This window comes from Periplaneta americana, chromosome 3, assembly GCF_040183065.1.
Source record: "Periplaneta americana isolate PAMFEO1 chromosome 3, P.americana_PAMFEO1_priV1, whole genome shotgun sequence".
NCBI lineage: Eukaryota > Metazoa > Arthropoda > Insecta > Blattodea > Blattidae > Periplaneta > Periplaneta americana.
The window spans coordinates 126,098,533-126,119,740 of record NC_091119.1 but is presented as its reverse complement, the minus strand read 5'-3'; the positions used below and the strand labels follow the sequence as shown (position 1 = coordinate 126,119,740).

Genomic DNA, 21,208 nt, shown 5'->3' with positions numbered 1-21,208 from the left:
GCACATCATATTCAGAATGCAGCTTAGTGCTTTGAAATGCACATAATTATAACAGGCTATAAACATGTATAGATAAATAAGTAGACATATAAATATGAGGAAGTAGACGAAGAAAAGGAGAACCGAATTAAGGGATAGAAGGGTAAGAAGAAGCGAGAGAAAGGAAAAGAGAACGAAGTAAAGGGATGAGGAGGAAGCAGTAGAAAATAGAAAATGACGGCAGAAGAGGAGGAAGACAGTTAAGAAAAAGAGGAAGAAGGCACTAAGGAAACGAGAAGGAAGGTAGTTAAAGAGATGAGGAGGAAGGCAGTTAAGGAGCAGAGGAGGAAGGCAGTTAAGAAGTAGAGAAGAAAGGCAATTAAGAAGAAGGCTAGGAAAGCGGTTAAAAAGAAGAGTAGGAAGGCAATTAAGGAGAAGAAGAGGAAGGCGGTTAAGAAGAAGAGGAGGAGGAAGGCGTTTAAAGAGATGAGGAAGACGGTTAAGGAGAAGACGAGGAAGGCGGTTAAGGAGAAGAGGAGGAAGGCGGTTAAGGAGAAAAGGAGAAATGAGGTTAAGAAGAAGAGGAGGAAGAAGGTTAAGCAGAAGAAGAGGAAGAGAGTTAAGCAGAAGAGGAGGAAGGCGTTTAAGAAGAGAAGGAAGGCAGCAAGGAGAAGAGGAAGGCAGCAAGGAGAAGAAGAGGAAGGCAATTAAGGAGAAGAGGAAGAAGGCGATTAAGGAGAAGGAAGGCAGCAAGGAGAAGAAGAGGAAGGCGATTAAGGAGAAGAGGAAGAAGGCGTTTAAGGAGAAGAAAGGCAGCAAGGAGAAGAAGAGGAAGGCGATTAAGGAGAAGAAGATGAAGGCGTTTAAGGAGAAGAGGAGGAAGGCAGCAAGGAGAAGAGAAGGTAGGCAGCAAGGAGAAGAGGAGGAAGGCGATTAAGGAAAAGAGGAGGAAGGCAGCAAGGAGAAGGACAGGAAGGCGATTAAGGAGAAGAGGAGGAAGGCGGTTAAGAACAAGAGGAGGACGGCACAAAAACAAGGAGCAGAGGAGTGGGAAAATGGAAGAAGAGAGTAAGAGGAGAAGCAGATGGAAGTGAAGAAAGAGAGGAAGAACAAGAAAGGAGGTGGAAAAAGGGAAGAGAAGAAAGCAGGAAGTGAAAGCAAGAAAAATGAAGAAAGAATGAAAGAAAATAAAACTAAATGCAGTATTAATAGAAAGGAATGAAATGCAAAGAAGAGGGAATAAGAGAGAAAATGAAGTAAAAAGGAGAAGAAAGGAAATTAAGGAATAAACAATCAAAAGGAAGAAAAAGTAAACACGGCATAAAGAATGTAAAGGAAAAATAAAGACTGGAAAGAAAGGAAGAAGAGGTATGAGGTAGTTCTTAGCTACTGTAAGAGATGAGAATGTCTACTGCTTCTCCCTGACTGAATGATGGTGCCCTGCACTTAGAGGCACGTCGGCCATATGTTCTTGGGAATGCGAGTAAAAACTTGCGATAAATGTTGCTCGCAACGGCGAATAAATTGTCCTTGGAGCACCTTGCAAGTTAAATTCATGACATCTTTGCCAAATCTCTCTAATATAAATTTCTTTTTGCCCTCATCTGACATATCAGCTGTTCAGATCTCCAACAGTCTGGTATATCTCGAAGTAGGAGGTGAAGAGTTATTTATTTTCGTCTTTCAATTTTTTACACTGGATATACTTCAGGGCCCAACAAAAGACAATGAAACAATGCATAAAAGATTGATCGAAATGCCATTAGATGTAAACTTATATTTTGTTTTAATATTTGATTCCTGAAAGATTTCTAGAATTGTTATAGGGTCATTCCACGAAGAGTGGAACATTTCATCAACATGTTAAAATTATGAGATGAGGTGGAAATTTTATTGTAACCATTGCCTACACCGTGTACTTCCTATTTACACGGATATTTTGGTGAGAAAACTGTTTTCCTTAGAAATTTAGCTTCAAGATATCATCATCAATTGCTGTTTTTTTATGAGAATTTCACTGATTTTAAGGTCAGTATTTTCTTATCTTATATTATAATATAAATAAACTCTTAAGATTTGCAATTCATTTTTATAGTTTTCAGAGAAGTCTGTATTATATATTAAAAGTATTTATTTCAGTCACTGACTTCACAGCATATGTTTAAGGTGTTAAACCTTGCATTACATGTTTAAAAGACGTATGAACGTTTTCGTTGGACTACGCCAACATCATCAGATACGACGTACATTTCAGCAATATCAATAATCTCTACATAATCTCTACAAATACAAAACATATTTAGTGACATGCAAAATAAAATATACTAAAAACCAACATGGTTATGATACGCATTGATATTCTTGTATGACTGCTCTTATTGTCAATTAATTAAAATACACGTGTAAGTTAAAAAATATATATGTTTGCAAGTCTTCACACATGGAATAATGAAGTAACATGATATAAGAGGAATAAAAAATAATAAAATATAAAACTAAGGTAATTATGTATTATGAGTGTGAAGAGTTGCAAATTACAGTATTAATTACATTTAATATATTCATACTTCTGTTTCCCCATAATGCACATATTTCAACCATTTAGAACGTGTGTATCATGGTGTGTGTCTCGTAATGTGTCTTGAATGTTTTTCAAATTAATATGGTTGTCTTATAAATGCCAATACGAGTATATTATAAGTTGGGTTGTTTAATGTTGATTAGTAATGTATATTTAATTTGACAATGATGCTGTTCATCCAATATGGCAATATATGGTCGATATCCAATACTGTAATCGTAATAAACTGTGTGATAAGTCGCAAGTCAGGTGTCAGAATTAATTAGTGTAGACGTGCCTTCTTTAGATGTTGGTTGTGTGATGGTTGTGTGAGGTAATTATTCAAGCATTTTTTCATTTAAAAACTTCATTTCCAAAATTAAAAATAAATAAATAAAATGTGAAAAGTGTTTAAAGGTACAACAGTCTCCCCTGTATAATATAACGGGCATTATATATTTTTTTAAATACTAGAAATTGTATAATTTTTCTTTGCGTTTCATTTTATAATGTGTTAATTATATATTTCCATGTCTTCTTAGCACAAATTGTATTTCAAAATTATTTTTCTGCTATGTAATTCTGGCCAAGTAATGTGAGTGACAGAACTGTAATGTGAGTGACACAAATACAGTAGATTTTTCATAATTTAAACATATTCTATAGGAATTTTATTCCCACTCGGTTATCACTATTAAATTGTGACGTCCAACCAAAAAAATCCTTATCTTTCCAGTTCTTAGAAGAGTAAAATTTGCCATTATTGTGTATGCATACTGTGTGCATGGCCTTGTCTTGTAATGTGAGTGACAGTACATTTCACTTTTTTTTTCCTTTTTAATAAATGATGACATCTCAAGTAACTGTACACTTATTTTTACCCTTTCTACTAGGCAATGAAATACTTTATCAAATGAAAATATACAATTAAAATCAGAAGCTACATAATAAATAAATAAATCCTCCTCAACTTGGTGAGGTTGCCAAAGACAAAGAATGTTAAACAGTAACATTTAAGGTGTGACATTAAAAATGTCTTACAAGAAATTTGTCTACAAGAAACCAAAATTTGTAGTAGATAATATTTCACATAATGAAAATTTATAAAAAAAAAAATACAGATAAAAAATGGACTGAGAAAATTCAACTGTAATTTCAATTGAAATGTCGCCGTAAAATCTGCAGGGAATGTGTGGTGAGAGTTGTTACATTGTGATGTGAGTAAAGGTGGAATGATCCTTTAGGTGATTAGTTTTTAATTTAATATATCCTCATTTTCTCATATTAATACGTGTTTCTTGTGTTATAACAGAAATATATTTAAATGTTAATTTGAATGTATATGAGGAGAAATATCGGTCAATGTTCTTTTGTACCAATATCGGAATAAAACTTAATATAAAAACTGCTGCAGAAGAAATATATGGGTAGAACTCTAGATCATCTGTATCCCCAGATTGCTCGTCCTTATAAGCGTTGACAGTAACAACTTTTGTCAGGTTTACTATGCTGCCATCTACTGTAGTTGTTACATAAGGAGTCACGTCATAACTCCCATTTGAATTGCATTAGCGACTGCACTGCCATCTTGTGTTCGTTTACGGCGGACGACTGGCGATCCTGGCGGTTGTTCTCTTCAAAGTGCTACCGATTTTAACATAGGTATGAGCTGTCTGTTAAATATATGATCTAGGGTAAAACTGAAGCTCAGGAAGAAATACACTGAAGTACTGCACCTATATGATTAAATTTTTTCAATGGAAATTACAACAATCTGACAAAAAAATTCGGTTTCGGTAACCATCTGACGATGATGGAACTCTGCTAACTGCAATGGAAGAAAAACCACTACCAAATACCCAATAACTGTCACTGACATTTCGTAACCAACTACAGTATTGGCCTTCCGTCATTCGCGAAAGCTTCAATTTATGTGTGACCGGCCTCAACAAGATTTATATGAAATGATGACTATACAAATAAAATAGATTGAGATCTGCCGTCAATTGCTCCAAAAATTCTTAGGGTAACAAATCTTTAAACTGATCGTCATACATAGGGAATATGCATCCATAGATAGTTGCTAACCACTAGGATCGCTACTATCGCCTCATCACAGATAATGCGAAATAGTACCGGCACAGTCTATTGTTCCTAGTACCCTCAAAACTTAAGCTTCGTGACGTATATACTAGACTGTGATAGTAGTCTAAAAGCAAAGACAATAATAGCAGTAAGACTCTGTAAGTGATAATAATAATAATAATAATAATAATAATAATAATAATAATAATAATAATAATAATAATCATCATAATAATAACTACAGAACCGTTATATTCATCTGCATGCCTTACTCGTTTTCGTTTTCAACTGTGGTGAATGCAGGCGTAGAGGTGTAATGGAGGTGACACCGCACAGCACGTTAAGGATATGGAGTGGAAAGCGCAAAACAATGGGTGCTTTGTGCTGAGAGACGGGTTTCGTGGCCCGTGCAACCACAGGCTTTCTATTGGGGGAAGGATTCCCATGATTTGCCGGGACGTCGTCCTCACGATAGCGTCATAGCAATAGTTAGAAGTCAACACAATGGGCAGAAGTGACTGTGCAACGGAGATTGAAATAATTCTTTACCTAGGTCTTATTTACCATCACCACCGTAACAATAAATAATCCGTTTCTTTTTAGTTTCCCATACGAAGTACAAGCAAATTATTGCAGATGTGTAAAAAATCGATTTCGAGATTCTTAGAGAAACACACGTTTTCATCATCATCGACCTGAAAGTATGGATTTTGGTATGTAATCTGTGTCTATGAATAACAATTTATAATAAAGAAATGCAAAGATTTAGTCATATTCAGTATGCAGAAGTCGGTAATTCGGAAATTAGAAATCGATACCCGGCCCCGGATTGTATCGAATCCCATCGGCAAATAGGAAAAAACATGTCAAAAAGAGGAGGTTTTTTAAAATTTGTTACAATATACCCTATGACATTTGAAGGGTTCAGAACCATAGTGGGCCAAGCGCCATTTATTAAAACCATAGAAAACAAGGGTTAAAATGAAGTTATTACCATAATTCAATGGAAACATATAGCAAGCAATATAAAGTATACACATTAAAACTAAATTATATGTCAATCTTCATTAAACTATGGTATTTACTTAACTTTAACCCTTGCTTTCTCCGTTTCTAATGAATGGCGCTTGGCCCACTATGGCTCTGAACCCTTCATTTGGAATTTTATAGGCGTAGGGTATACATTTCTGCAGTATTATATGTCACTTATGCATTCAAAGTATTTTCTGTGTCTACAAGTGCAGTACAGTCCATTGACATAGCACAGATTTCTATAAACATTGCTCTGTTATTTCTACAGGACTATGCGAAGCTCGTGGATTTATTTGGGAAATCTAGACCTCGAGTGACATTTATTAGAATTATTTCGTGTAAATAATATATCCCTAAAATTCACTCACAAAATGTTAATAATTGTATATTTATGAATACTTAACCTCTTCAGACATTGTGAAGTCGTAATAGATGAATAACGATTATTGCAATAAATAAATTGAATGTTATTCAGTAATGCCAATTGAGAAAACGAAATACAGGTTTAATAATGTTAATTACATGTACTGCATTTTTTTTCTTGTTATAACAAAATTACGTTTTCATTATCTTCTGAAATCATAATTTAATTTAAACATTTTATAGTATAATTACAAATAACTTGATTAATACATTAATTAAATGAAAAATTGTTATACAGAAATGTCATTTTCTTTAGATAGCCTACAATCGACATGGAATTAGAAGATGAAGATGTGGATGTGGAAGTAGGATTTCGCACTTTATTTAGTACAATGGATTCATGCTCATCGATTTACAGTTGGCGACACTGACTAAACAAAGAACTACATGCGATACATTGATAGTGATAAATCGAGCTGCAGAAATTATCGCAATGTATGACTGTGATTGGTTGGCATTCAAAATGTCATTATACTTTATTGCCCGAAAATGGAATGACGTCATATAAACGAAATAGTCAACATAATTACTTGTTGTCATATAAGCATGTAATAAGTTGGAAATAATGTTTTGGGAACCCCGGAACAGAAAAAGAAAATAAACATATTCGGTATACATTACAAGGAACACTAAACAGTCAGTAACATTACTCCCTTGTGCCAGTCGTATTTTGTGATAGTGCACGGGTAGTAAGAAATCTGGTGTCATTGTGATTAGTTCTGACGTGAAACAGTGGTAATGAATTCAGAAGAGAGTGATAGTGGTCCTAGTAGGCCCTACTTCCAAAAATCTGCATCCGGTGTACTTGAATATAAAATACGGAATATATATATATATATATATATATATATATATATATATATATAATTATGGTAAACTACTCTTAAATTTACGTAAAGATTGGGTGTGCGGTGATGAAACGAACTGTGAAAGACCTAGACGTAGGTTATGCTTCTTTTGTTACTGCTGTTGCTGTTCCTCCTGAGGAGGAAGATTTTACTGTATGTCTTCCATTTCTCAGCAATGTCATAAGATAATCAGAAAACAGAGTGTTTAAAAATCATTTTATGCGACCATATTTCATTCTTAGCAGTTATTTCCTGATGACTTTAAAAATCTATACTAATAATAAATCTGTAGCCAAAATTTTTCCGGTAATTTTAGATTTTCCAAAAATAATTGGTGTTAACATGTATAATTAACCATTCTGAAACCGAAAATCGCTTTTTTGAAATTTTTGTTTGTATGTATGTCTGTCTGTCTGGATGTTTGTTACCTTTTCACGCGATAATGGATGAACGGATTTCGATGAAAATTGGAATATAAATTATGTTCGTTGTAACTTAGATTTTAGGCTATAAGGCATTCAAAATACATTATTTAAAAGGGAGTTTATAAGGGGGCCTGAATTAAATAAATCGAAATATCTCGCTTATTATTGATTTTGTGAAAAATGTTACATAACAAAGGTTTCTTTAAAAATAATTTGCGATAAGTTTTATGCCTTGAAACATTTTGATAGGACTGATATTTAATGAGATAAATGAGTTTTAAAATTAAAATAACTGACATCTAAGGCCGTATAATGAAATAAAAGGAAATGACTTCGTCTATAAGGGGCCTTGGACAACAACAATCGAAAGTTATGAAAGATAACCTACAGAGAATGGTTCTGTGTTTGTATGAAGTAATATCAGAAGCTAAATTAACCGATTTGTATAATTAATTATTATTTCACCATTGGAAAGTGTAGTTTCTCTAGATGGACATAATGCTATAATGTTATTACAGTAACTTCTCAGTGAATCGAGGACAGGTAAGATTAAAATAGCTTCTTATGCACAGAAAACTTGATAGGCTATTCTGTACACAACAAAAGTTTCTTTAAAAATTATTTCCGATAAGTTTTATTCTATGCAAAATTTTTATAGGACTGATATTTAAGGATATACAAGACTTTTAAAATAACAATACAATACATTTTTACCGCCGCCTCAGATTGTAGCGTTGTTGTTCCTCCAGTAACTCCTATGTACAAAATATAAAATTTTTAGTAGGAAGAAAAAACACATTTATTCATTCCATGGCAATGGTACATAGGAGATCGTGAATTCTTACATTTTCAAAAGAAAGAAATATAATTACATATCACTACATATGCTGTATCACTATTTAAGTTATTTGAAGGGTTCAGAACAATAGTGGGCCAAGCGCCATTTACTGAAGACGTAGAAAAAACAAGGGTTAAAATTATTACCATAATTCAATGGAAACATATAGCAAGGAATATAAAGATGGACATTAAAACTAAATAATGTCAATCTTCATTAAACTATGGTTGCATGCAATAACAAATAAGAAACATGTTAAAGGAATTGTCATTGCACCAAATGAATGGTCTCTGGATCAAAATGATCGCAGTTTAATTATTTAAATACAATTTCAATCAAGTAACATATTAAACGATTTATCCTTCTATCAAACACGAACGTTCCCTGGATCAAACGTCCTATTTTGATTGTGTAATTACTTTATATTTATTTCTAACGGGTGCAGCGGAGCGCACGGGTATGGCTAGTCGTTTAATAAAACTCTGTCAAGGTGGTTTAGGTAAAATAATCCAAACAGGCCTAGTTTTATATGTAGTGTACGATCCTCCAATGAAAAATACGATAATTTGGAAGCACTTGTGCGATCCAGTCAAGCCGCAGGGTTGGCAACGCTGATGCTGAGTAACTTTCGGCGCTCAACCCTGAACTCATCTCTCTGGCATTATCACCTTCATCTCACTCAGTCGCTAGATAACCATAGCAGTTGGTGAAACGTCGCAAAATAACCAACTAATAACTTTTTTTTGGTGAAATAATAAAAAATGAGAAGTTATGTCAACAATTGAAAACTGTTTCAGACAAAAATATTTGTGACTAAAGATACGTGAACGAATTAGTTTGTGAAATTAATGTAGCTCTAGCATTTACGGAAACAGAGCAAACATGAATATTCACGTGAAAAACGTTTTTCTGCACAAGCCGCAAAATGTAGCCGGGCACGGCGTTTTAGGTCGTTTTATATAACAAAAGATTACCTGCATTTTACAGTTATGGTGAAGGCTACTCTTAAGTATTTTGCAAAAATATGTTTTTCTTGAACGGTTTTATTTAATGGTTTTATTATTTGCTTGACAAGAATATAGTTACGTCTCTTTAGAAACCACGGACATTAAATTCATACTTGTATTAAAGTTAAGTAAAAAAGTTTCGTAAATATCAAAATAATAATACAAATGATCATTATGTAACAAGAGTTATCTAGTGTCGGTAAAATTGATGACAGCTAGTTAGGTGGTATTTTGCGAGAGGAGTATGAAGATTCGTCGTGAGCTACCTGCCTTTTCCGTACAACTAATTGGGGGAAATCTCGGTAAAATCCTCCTCCTCCTCTTCTTCCTCTTCTTCTTCTTCTTCTTCTTCTTCAAATACTCCATTTTCAAATGTATTTTGTTGTAATAATCATCATTATTAATTATTAGTATCATCATCATCATCATCATCATATCCCCTGTTTATTATTTATCCGGTTTCAATGCAATTTTCTTCTCTCCACTGTTGTTTTCCTCTTTTTACTTTATATTTAAACACTTAAGTCCAATATTGCACCTCTCCGCCCTTCCAGTTGCATACGTTATTCACAGTGGTCAGAACGAATAATAAAGAAGACAGGTTGTTATCTCACTTCTAAAATACAATTCGAGAATTTTCTTCAAAACAGATGCTCGATTTGTACAGTATTTCAATGCTCAAACGTAACCATTTTCTCCACATACTTATTCCATTTTTTAAAATATCTTACAGCAAGCTTATTCACCTCTAAACTCTGGAATTTTCCTTCAATAAGCGCCAAATTTTAATATCTCAATAAAGTATTCTTACTTACAACTTACTTACAAATGGCTTTTAAGGAACCTGCGGGTTCATTGCCGCCCTCACATAAGCCTGCCATCGGTCCCTATCCTGTGAAAGATTAATCCAGTCTCTATCATCATATCCCAACTCCGTCAAATCCATTTTAATATTATCTTCCTATCTACGTATCGGCATCCCCAAAGGTCTTTTTCCCTTCGGCTTTCCAACTAACACTCTATATGCACTTCTGGATTCGCCCATAAGTGCTATATGCTCTGCCCATCTCAAACGTCTGGATTTAATGTTCCTAATTATGTCAGGTGAATAATACAATGCGTGCAGTTCTACGTTGTGTAACTTTCTCCATTCTCCTGTAACTTCATCCCTTTTAGTCCCAAATATTTTCCTAAGAACTTATTCTTAAACACCCTTAATCTCTGTTCCTCCCTCAAAGTGAGAGTCCAAGTTTCACAACCATACAGAACAACAGGTAATATAACTATTTTATAAATTCTAACTTTCAGATTTTTTTGACAGCAGACTAGATGACAAAAGCTTCTCAACCGAATAATAACAGGCATTTCCCTTATTTATTCTGCGTTTAATTTCCTCCCGAGTATCATTTATACATGTTACTGTTGCTCCAAGATATTTGAATTTTTCCACCTCTTCAAAGGACAGTAAGTTATTCTACCATGAATATTTCAAAAGCAATCAATTCTCTACTAAGCAGAATTAAATAATTTCAGTGTTAAACATTTACAAAAGGAATCATTATCTTTGAACACACTTTCATTCTTTCTCACCACCAGCAAAGCAGGACACAAGGCAGTTCACATAGGAAACATGTTATCTGAGAAATAAGAGTATTTTTTGTCAGTTGTATCCCAGAAAAACCCTATGAATATTGACACACAAGCACACATATGTAAAATGATTTTCCATTCTTTGATTGATAACGTTTCATGTTAAAAATGAAGATACTTCTAATGCTAATCAGAATGTTGATAATTTTAATACTAGGCAGTAGATAACTCAGATCTCCACCTGCTTTCTGTCAGTCTCAGCTGTTATGAAACTGGAGTTCACTATTCATCTACTGTATTACAGTCTTGAATGCACATTATTATTATTATTATTATTATTATTATTATTATTATTATTATATCATTATTGTTATAATTATTATTATTACTGTCTTCAAGCTTTGAAAGGCCTAAAGAAAAGTATAAGAGAATTAACAAAATTTCTGCGTATTCATATCTTCTACTCAACTAATGACTTGTTTATACGTACAAATTTATTTAATCTACCTACTATATTATATCATATGATTTGTATAACTTTTACTTGTTCCACGTCTTAAAGCTAGAATGGTGATGTACTGTAAAGTCCATGGAATACAACAAATGAAACGAAATGAAATTCAAAGCCTACCTGTGAGACAGGCGGTTTCTTCACTAATGGGTCATCCAAGCGGACACCAGGGAATGACGTATTCACAGATGCAGATGACTAGTTCTTCAGACAGTTATTGAAGTGGCTAGAAAACAAAAGAACAATAGCTTCGTGTACGCTTTTCAGACTTGACAAAGTAACAGTATGGAAAAGTGATTGAATCAGTGGCGTAGGATGGAAATAATCAGGAACCAGATGGGATAAAACTATTGCAGCCAACAATCTTTGCTAATAATAATAATAATAATAATAATAATAATAATAATAATAATAATAATAATAAGAGTAACAATAACAATTTTTTTTAAATTTATTTACTAATATTTTAGTGTGCTGTACAACAGCCAGAGACCAATAACAGCTCAGCACCAATGACAAAAATTACAAATAATGACAAAAATCATAAATAATGACAAAAATTACAAATAATGACAATAATTAAAAATAATGATAATAATTACTAGGGCTAGGGTTTTGATGAAATTGCATCTTTTTTCTAGTAAGCCAGAAACATAGCTGCTTTAGTATTTATGTGTTATGTGATAAACTGAGTGTTTTAAGACATATTTGTTAGGGAATTTTTTTACATTTTTTGTCTGTTTCAACTCAGAAGAGCATCTTTTGTTCTATTCGGTCATTTTTTAGGCATTTTCATTTAATTTTGGCCAAAAATCCCCGTTATTAATGTAAAATATTATCTATTTCCTTTGATATTTTCTTTACATATTTTGTCCATTAATACTCATTATTTTGTATAATATTTTAATCGTTTTTCTACACAAATATTGCCATTTTAACGTAGTACACCCCACGTAATGGATCAGTCCAACCATCCCTTCAATATAGACTCCTCTATACCTGCTAATTTCAGATAAGAGTGGCCGTGTGGTAGACTATACGGAAACTAAAAGTAAAGTAAATCCATAGTGCTACAGCCCATGAAGGGCCAAGACCGACCAGCCGACTGCTGACCTCACGTCCACATGCCGACGCAGGGTGAACGATCATACATGGAAACTACATCAGATAAAAATAATTAATTAAAGTGTACTACTTAGAAAAAATTATGTAAAATTTAATTTAATTACTAGTCTAAATATTAAGTAGTATAAAAGCTCTTTTCCTAATAAGGCAATTATGTAAGATCAATTTTTAGGACATTTTTAAGGATTTTTTGAAAGATTTTTAGGTCATAAATGCATTGTTTTTAGGACATTTTTTCATGATTTATAGGTCATCAAAATCCTAGCCCTAATAATTACAAATAATGACAATTCCAATAAATGTCCACGAATAGACGTTCATGTATAGATGTGAAAATGAAGAATAACTCAATTGACATAGTAATAACAAAAAATGTGTTAGAGTTGAATTAGAATATAATATTAAAACAACAACAATCAAATATTCAAACTATACATTAAAAGGAATCAATTTCATACCATACAAATTGGCAAGTTTTATGTATCTGGCAACCGATGAAAGATTGAGACTTACTGGTACAAAAAAGGTTTTGAAATCTTAATCCTTTAGAAGGAATCCGAAGTTAGATATTACTTATAATGGATTCACAAAGAATGTCACGCTTTATAGCCTTAGAAAAGAATAAGTAGGCCTAATCAAGATCAAGACGTCTGGCATAAAGACTAGAATGTTTAAAATAATTACGGGTTAGTTCATAATTGAAAACAGAGGAAGTTGGTAGAAATCTAAAAGAACATAAAGAAGTAAATTTTCTTTGAATGTTTTCCAATTTAACCGAATTAATAGAAGTAATAGAATTCCAAACAACAGATGCATAGTCTATTCAAGTTTGGATCTGACTAATGTATTGTAAAAAACTAGTAGAGTAGTAGGAGTAGAAAAAGAATAAGTTATAATAATAATAATAATAATAATAATAATAATAATAATAATAATGATAATAACAGTATTATAGTCCCGTCGCTCTTATTTCCGGCAGCCAATCACGTTGCAGATCGGCTACATTTAAACGTGTGCGTCTTGTGATTCGCTGATGATGACGTTATGCATTTCCTAAGGCTCGATAAATACTTAATATAATCGTCCGCCATTTTGGCTCTTTCGTTGATGTTCGCAGAAAGCACATGAGGACGTTATTTGCTGAATTACTGTGCGTTTGATTTGTTATCATAGGAGCTACGACATGATAATGTTTAACGGTGTGGCAAATAGATTCCTCGTCTGGTAGCTCGACAACGAAAGAACAAAAATGGCGAACGATACTACCTACCTAGACTTTGTAGAGCCTTCACTTCCTAAGACGTAAGCAAAGAGGAGGAGTCACGCCGGGAATAACAGCGTCGCGACTATAATTTCAATATTTATAACAATAACTTAATAATAAAAAAATTAATAACAATACTAATAATAATAATATTAACAATAATATTAATTATAATAATAATATTAACAATAATATTAATAATAATAATAATAATAATAATAATAATAATAATAATAATAATAATAATAATAATAATGGTTAGTTGGGAGACCGGAGGGAAAAATACCTTTGGGGAGGCCGAGTCATAGATGGGAGGATAATATTAAAATGGATTTGATGGAGATAGGATATGATGATAGAGACTGGATTAATCTTGCACAGGATAGGGAGCGATGGTGGGCTTATGTGAGGGCGGCAATGAACCTGAGGGTTCCTTAAAAAGCCATTTGTAATTAAGTAAGTAATAATAATAATGACTTATCATTCTCATTTTAGATTATTAACTGGCCATCTTCCACCGAGTATTGCCCCCACAAAGTATAAAGGAATTAATCGTTGCTAACTTCCTTGAATTGTGCAGGGTGTTACAAGCCTGAACACAATTAAGAGAGCTCTCATGGTTTAATTGAAGTGTACGTGACTCTGCCGTAGCAATTAAACTTAATAAATTGGAGGAATAACTGTGCTTGTCGTTCAGCTTGCTCACCACACCTTCTTAGATTAACAGCCACTATGAAACAGAGTGCTAAATTCCAAACAACGCTTTAATACCTATAAGCTGACGACTTACAACTTTACATTCATTCCCGAACTTGTACAATCAATGACTCTGTGATCAGAATTAATGAAAATCTAGCATCTGTAGCTCAATGGGCGCAAAAATTTGGACTCAGACTAAATCCAGAAAAATCACAAGGCATAATAATGGGCCACCAACGAGCATTAAACAAAATAGATCTAGCCACTGTATCAAACACAAAAATATATAATACCACAATTACATATAGTAAGACAATAAAAAATTTAGGAGTATATTTAGATTCAAATTTAAATTTTCAAAGTCAAGTGACCTATATATGTAAGAAAATTTTTTCCATTATTCATTCCCTCAGACACTTAACCAACGTTTTACCTCTCAGCCTTAAGAAGAACCTGATCCAAACTTTAGTGATGCCCCACTTCGATTATTGCGATTCTCTATTCACGAATCTAAATACTGATCTTGCCCATAGACTACAGCGTGTTCACAATATCTGCGTTCGTTTCGTTTGTTACATTAGAAAATTCGATCATGTAACACAGTCACTAGAATTGTTGTCTTGGAATCCACTTAAAGAAAGAAGAAACTTCAACTCCCTCTTATTACTACCGGTATTTAAAATCATCCACACCCTCTTACCTACCATCTCGCTTTGTTTACCTTTCACTACCTCGAACCCGGAACATATACCTTCTCTCTATTCCTCTGCATAGAACATTCTTATACTCATCATCTTTCAGCATATCGATTCCACGCCTCTGGAATTCTCTCCCTGACCATGTTAGAGACAGTCGGACAATATCAAAATTCAAATTTAAATTAAAGAATCACATTCTAGTTCATGAAATTGCTTGTTGAACACCTGTCAGGATGCGCAACAACTTCGGCTTAACCCATGACATACAGTAGTAAATATTGTAACTATGCCGTTGTAAAATTGACAACTAATATGTAATGTACTACTGCTGCTGCTGCTGCTGCTACTGCTGCTACTACTACTACTACTACAACTACTACTACTATTATTATCAGTTATCACTATCATTACTATCTCTGTCTTCCTTTATTTTTTTTCTTGTATTTTCTCGATGAGAGTTCTATAGTGTTCTTTTGATCCTGTTGACCCTCTATAGGTCTTTAATTTAATTCGTATTATTTTCATCAGCATTGTATTTCTTTTTTGTATTTATATGTGATATCTGGTAGGATGGAAGAGAAGGCCTCATGGCCTTAATCCTGTCAGATTAAATAAAATAAATTAATTAACACCGCATTTACTTCATTGCATTTACTATAGTCGTTTTACTTAGTTTTATTTAATTTGTGTATAATTAATTTTATTTATTTAATTACCGATTAACTATAATATAATTTGGTGTATGTTTTTATTTATTTAATTAATTAATCAATTTTATTTTTCTAATACTTGCAACATAAAATACAGTATACACAGATACAATTTTATCTCACCCCTGAAAGAGTAGAACTCGTGCTTACTTTATTTAAAGTGCACCTGCGGAAACGAAACATGACCGATGTCTAAGTTCAAACAGCGATACACTCTGACATAACAGTAGTAGTAATAATAGCAATAATGGTGGAAATGGTGGTATACTAGTTTCCATGTTTTAAAGCAGTGGTCGTCAGCACTCGCTGAAATGGGTAACGGGTAAGGAGTGCATCGTAATATACCCCGTTGTGCAGCAGGAAGAGGGAGAGAGCATATCCGCCAGTAGCCACGGATGCACCGTAATGCTGTCTCTTATCCGCGGGTAAGAAACGCTAACCCGAGGGTGCAGTATGCCGTTTGTACGCCAGTCACAATGCTTCACGCTGGCATCGTTTTGGATACCGTATTGCAATGATGATAGTGAATATTGAAATGTAGAGTGACGGCGAAATAATGGAAGAAAACGGGAGAATCTCTAGAAAAACCCTCAGGAACCTTGGAGTCAATCACGGCTTAATAATGTTGAAATATTACATTAACAAGAACACAGAAGTTTGAAACGATATTAATATTTTAATAATTTCACTAAATAATTTATTGACATAAATATATGTAGGATCTTCACTGTGCCCTGTAAATAACCAAATAGGAGACAATGAAAACAAAAATTAATTCCTAACCTCACAATCACAAATTAGGCTGCTTTAATAAATAATTTTCTACTAAACTTCTTGTTGTAAAATATATGTTTTCAGTTTTTGTATTGTATTTATTTGAGAAGTAAGCTTACCTGCTTACAACTTACTTACAAATGACTTTTAAGGAACCCGGAGATACATTGCCGCCCTCATATAAGCCCGCCATTGGTCCCTATCCTGTGTAAGATTAATCCAGTCTCTATCATCATAACCCATCTCGCTCAAATCCATTTTAATATTATCCTCTCATCTACGTCTCGGCCTCCCCAAAGGTCTTTTCCCCTCCGGTCTCTCAACTAACACTCTATATGCATTTCTGGATTCGCCCATACGTACTACATGCCCTGCCCATCTCAAACGTCTGGCCTTAATGTTCCTAATTATGTCAAGTGAAGAATACAATGCGTACAGTTCTGCGTTATGTAACTTTCTCCATTCTACTGTAACTTCATCCCTCTTAGCCCCAAATATTTTCCTAAGAACCTTATTCTCAAACATCCTTAATCTCTGTTTCTATCTCAAAGTGAGAGTCCAAGTTTCACAACCATACAGAACAACCGGTAATATAACTGTTTTATAAATTCTAACTTTCAGATTTTTTGACAGTAGACTAGATGACAAAAGCTTCTCAACCGAATAATAACAATCATTTCCCATATTTATTCTGTGTTTAATTTCCTCCCGAGTGTCGTTTATATTTGTTACTGTTCCTCCAACATATTTGAACTTTTCCACCTCTTCGAAGGATAAATCTCCAATTTTTATATTTTCATTTCGTATAATATTCTGGTCACGAAACATAATCATACACTTTGTCTTCTTGAGATTTACTTCCAAACCTATCGCTTTACTTGCTTCAAGTAAAATTTCTGTGTTTTCCCTAATCGTTTCTGGATTTTCTCGTAACATATTCACGTCATCCGCATAGACAAGAAGCTGATGTAACCCGTTCAAGTCCAAACCCTGTCTGTTATCCTGAACTTTCCTAATGACATATTCTAGAGCAAAGTTAAAAAGTAAAGGTGAAAGTGCATCTCCTTGCTTTAGTCCGCAGTGAATTGGAAAAAGCACCAGATAGAAACTGGCCTATATGGACTCTGCTGTAAGTTTCACTGAGACACATTTTAGTTAATCGAACTAGTTTCTTGGGAATACCAAATTCAATAATAATATTATATAAAACTTCTCTCTTAACCGAGTCATATGCCTTTTTTAAATCTATGAATAAATGATGTACTGTACTCTTATACTCCCATTTTTTCTCCAATATTTGACGAATAAAAGAATCTGATCAATAGTCGATCTATTACGTCTAAAACAGCACTGATGATCCCCAATAATTTCATCTACGTACGGAGTTAATCTTCTCAAGAGAACATTGGACAAAATTTTGTACGACGTCAACAAAAGTGATATTCCTAGAAAGTTACCACAGTTAGTCTTGTTCCCCTTCTTAAAAATAGGTACAATTATGGACTTCTTTCATATCTAATTGTTTTTATTTTCAACATCTATTGTAAACTTATAGAAGTAAATATAACACTCTATGTTCACGTTAACATCACTTTCATCACCCCTGAAGCTATTCCCATTCATCTGTTCGTTGCTATGGTTTCAGAGCGCAACACGGAAGTATGGGAAGCTGAACAGTACAGACATGCAACAATGGGATCATCGACATTTACAGAGATTCATTCACACCATTGAAATATAAAGGTATTTTACAGAAAAACGTTCCATTTTGCTACGAGGACAGTCAGATTATTTCAGTACTCAAATAAATAATAGTCTTTATTAAACACGAGTCCAGCGTCGTGGTCTAAGATATCATGCCTTGGACTCGTGTTACGGAATGCGCGGTAGTTTGAAGTTCATGGGGGAAGACATTTTCTGATGAAATTGTTGCCAGTGTATGGGACCGGTACCCACACAGCATCTTGATACATCTGAGGAGCTACGACAGGTACAGGTAGTGAAATCTGGTTACGACAACCAGCTGTAACAGATAGGTGGACCATCTTGCTAACCACTCGTTGGATGATCGTTCATCTTTGCGGAAGTATGTGAACATGAGGCCAGCAGCCAGCTGGTCAGTCCTGGCTCTCAATGGCCTATTACGTAGCAGACTTATTTTTTATCATTAAACGTGAATGTGTACGATTTTAAAGTTTTTTTATTTATTCTGGAGGCCTGGCTCGAGACATTGCACAGTGAGGGCAGTTGTGGAGTATTGGTGGAATAATGATGTTAATGGTGAGGGGAGACGGGAGAACCCCGAGATTTCGCGCCCACAACAAATTCCTTGATAACCCAAACGACAATCGAAGTCCAGTCGCCACGATGAGTTAACCACTTGGCCACGGGCGAGGATTTCACACAAATAAACTTGTGGGAAGAACAGATGGCCTCATCTACGGCAAAACTAGGGGCTACAAATCTGACAGGAATAATTAGAAAGTAGGCAGCTTTGTAGAAATAAGGAAATTTGGAAAGCACTGGCTTATTTACTTATTAAAATCGATTAATGTGTTAATAGAGTATTAAGCGTATGCTAAGTATGTTTGCAGTACGTAGTTACAACTCTCGACAAAAAGTTGAGGTTTTTCTACAGCCAGAATTTTCATCATTTTTATCAGCAACAGACTACACTAGAACTTTCCTCTTTAGATTAGTTTGAACCTATTACTTTCCTTCTACAGTTTATTTGAAAAGTTATCGAAAGTTTGGTAGAAGAGAAAGTGATATATTAATTGGTAAAAGAAATAAGTGTCAGAATTTCCCATCGATAAATCATTGTACAGTGAGTAATGGCAAAAGAGAAGACTGTTGAATTTCTTTATTAAGTGATCTATAACAGTGATAAAAGAGAAGGCGCTAGAATTTCTTTGATAAGTGATCGGTTGTAGCTGTAAAACATAAGATACTGTACTACAATGTATTTGATAAATAACCGAAAATAGGGGTAAGAGACAAAATTTCTTTGATAAATGATCGCTATCAGTTTTAAAAGAGAAGATACAAGAATCTTTGACGAAATAACAAATCTCTTTGAAAAGTGATGGAAAGTAGTATCAGAAGAGAAAGTGATAGAATATCTGATAAATTATCGAAAGAAGTGGTAAAAAGGAGAATTCTACAATCACTTTCATGAATGAATCCAAAGTGGTAAAAAATGATAATATATCACAATGCCTTTGATAAATCAATCGAAAGAAGCGGTGAAAGAAAAGGCACAACAATCTCTTTGATACAATTTTTAAGTAGTAGTAAAAGAGAAGATACTATAATCTCTTTGATAAATCAATCGAAAGAAGTGGTGAAAGAAAAGGCACAAAAATCTCTTTGATACAATATTTTAAGTAGTAGTAAAAGAGAAGATACTATAATCTCTTTGATAAATCAATCGAAAGAAGCGGTGAAAGAAAAGGCACAACAATCTCTTTGATACAATTTTTAAGTAGTAGTAAAAGAGAAGATATTATAATCTCTTTGATGAATCAATCGAAAGCGGTGAAAGAAAAGGCACAACAATCTCTTTGATACAATTTTAAGTAGGCTAGTAGTAAAAGAGAAGATACTATAATCTCTTTGATAAATCAATCGAAAGAAATGGTACAAGAGCAGATAGGCTACTACAATCTCTTTGGTAAATAAAAGAATTATAAAAGAGACGGTACTGCAATCCCGTTAGTAAATAATCGAAAGGCGTGGCTGAAGATAAGATACTATAATCTCTTTCATAAATCAATATAAATTAGTAAAAGAGAAAATACTACAATGTTTTTGATAAATCAGTCGAAGTGGTAAAAGAAATGGTAGTACAATCTATTTGATAAATAATTTAAAGGCATGGTAAAAGGGAAGATACTACACTCGCTTTGGTAAATCTAAAGGAATGGTAAAAGAAAAGATAGGGTACTGCAGTCTGATAAATTATAGAAAGACATGGTAAAAGAAAAGATGCTAGAATCTCTTTGATAAATTATCGAAAGCACAAAGGACAAAGACTTTCCACCTGCCGGCAGAAGACTGCATCTGTGAACTATGCTTGAAGAGTTGTGATAGATATCATGCTATGTGGTGCACACGAAGATCAGTCTCTTTGACACGATCTTGCAGCGAGTAATTGTAGCTTCATGCATATTTTGCTTACTTCTCATTATTACTAAATTATCGCAAGCGGTCGTAAAAGAGAACATAACACAGATACTTTGAAAATAGTAGTAAAAGAGAAGATACTACAATCTCTTTGATAAATAATCTAAAGGCGTGGTAAAAAGAAAAGATAGTACAATCTCTTTTATAAATCAATCGAAATAAGTGGCAAAAGAAAAGACATTACAATCTCTTTTATAAATTATAGAAAGAAGTGGTAAAAGAGAAGATACTACAATCTATTTCTTAGATAATTTATTGAAAGTAGTTGTAAACTAGAGGATACTAGACTCTCCTTCTTAAGTGGTAGGAAGTACCGATTGAAGAGAAGAAGCTGGAACTTGTTTGATAAATGATTGAAAACAATGGTAAATAAAGAAGATACTAGAATCTCTTAGATAAATAATCAAAGGAAGTGGATACTATAACTTCTTTGACAAATGATAGGAAGTACCTAT

General features: G+C 33.7%; 1 protein-coding gene across 2 annotated transcripts in view; it reads right to left on the bottom strand.

The window, feature by feature from the left end:
• LOC138696509 (uncharacterized) overlaps nucleotides 1–21,208 on the bottom strand; it is a 175,580-nt gene that overhangs the window by 114,312 nt on the left and 40,060 nt on the right. Inside the window, exon 2 of one of the 2 annotated variants that reach the window (XM_069821565.1) lies at nucleotides 11,419–11,524. The exons of the other annotated variant lie outside the window; for it this stretch is intronic. The gene's annotated coding sequence lies outside the window, so the exon portion shown is untranslated. The remainder of the gene's footprint in view (nucleotides 1–11,418; nucleotides 11,525–21,208) is intronic. 2 annotated transcript variants of the gene reach the window in all.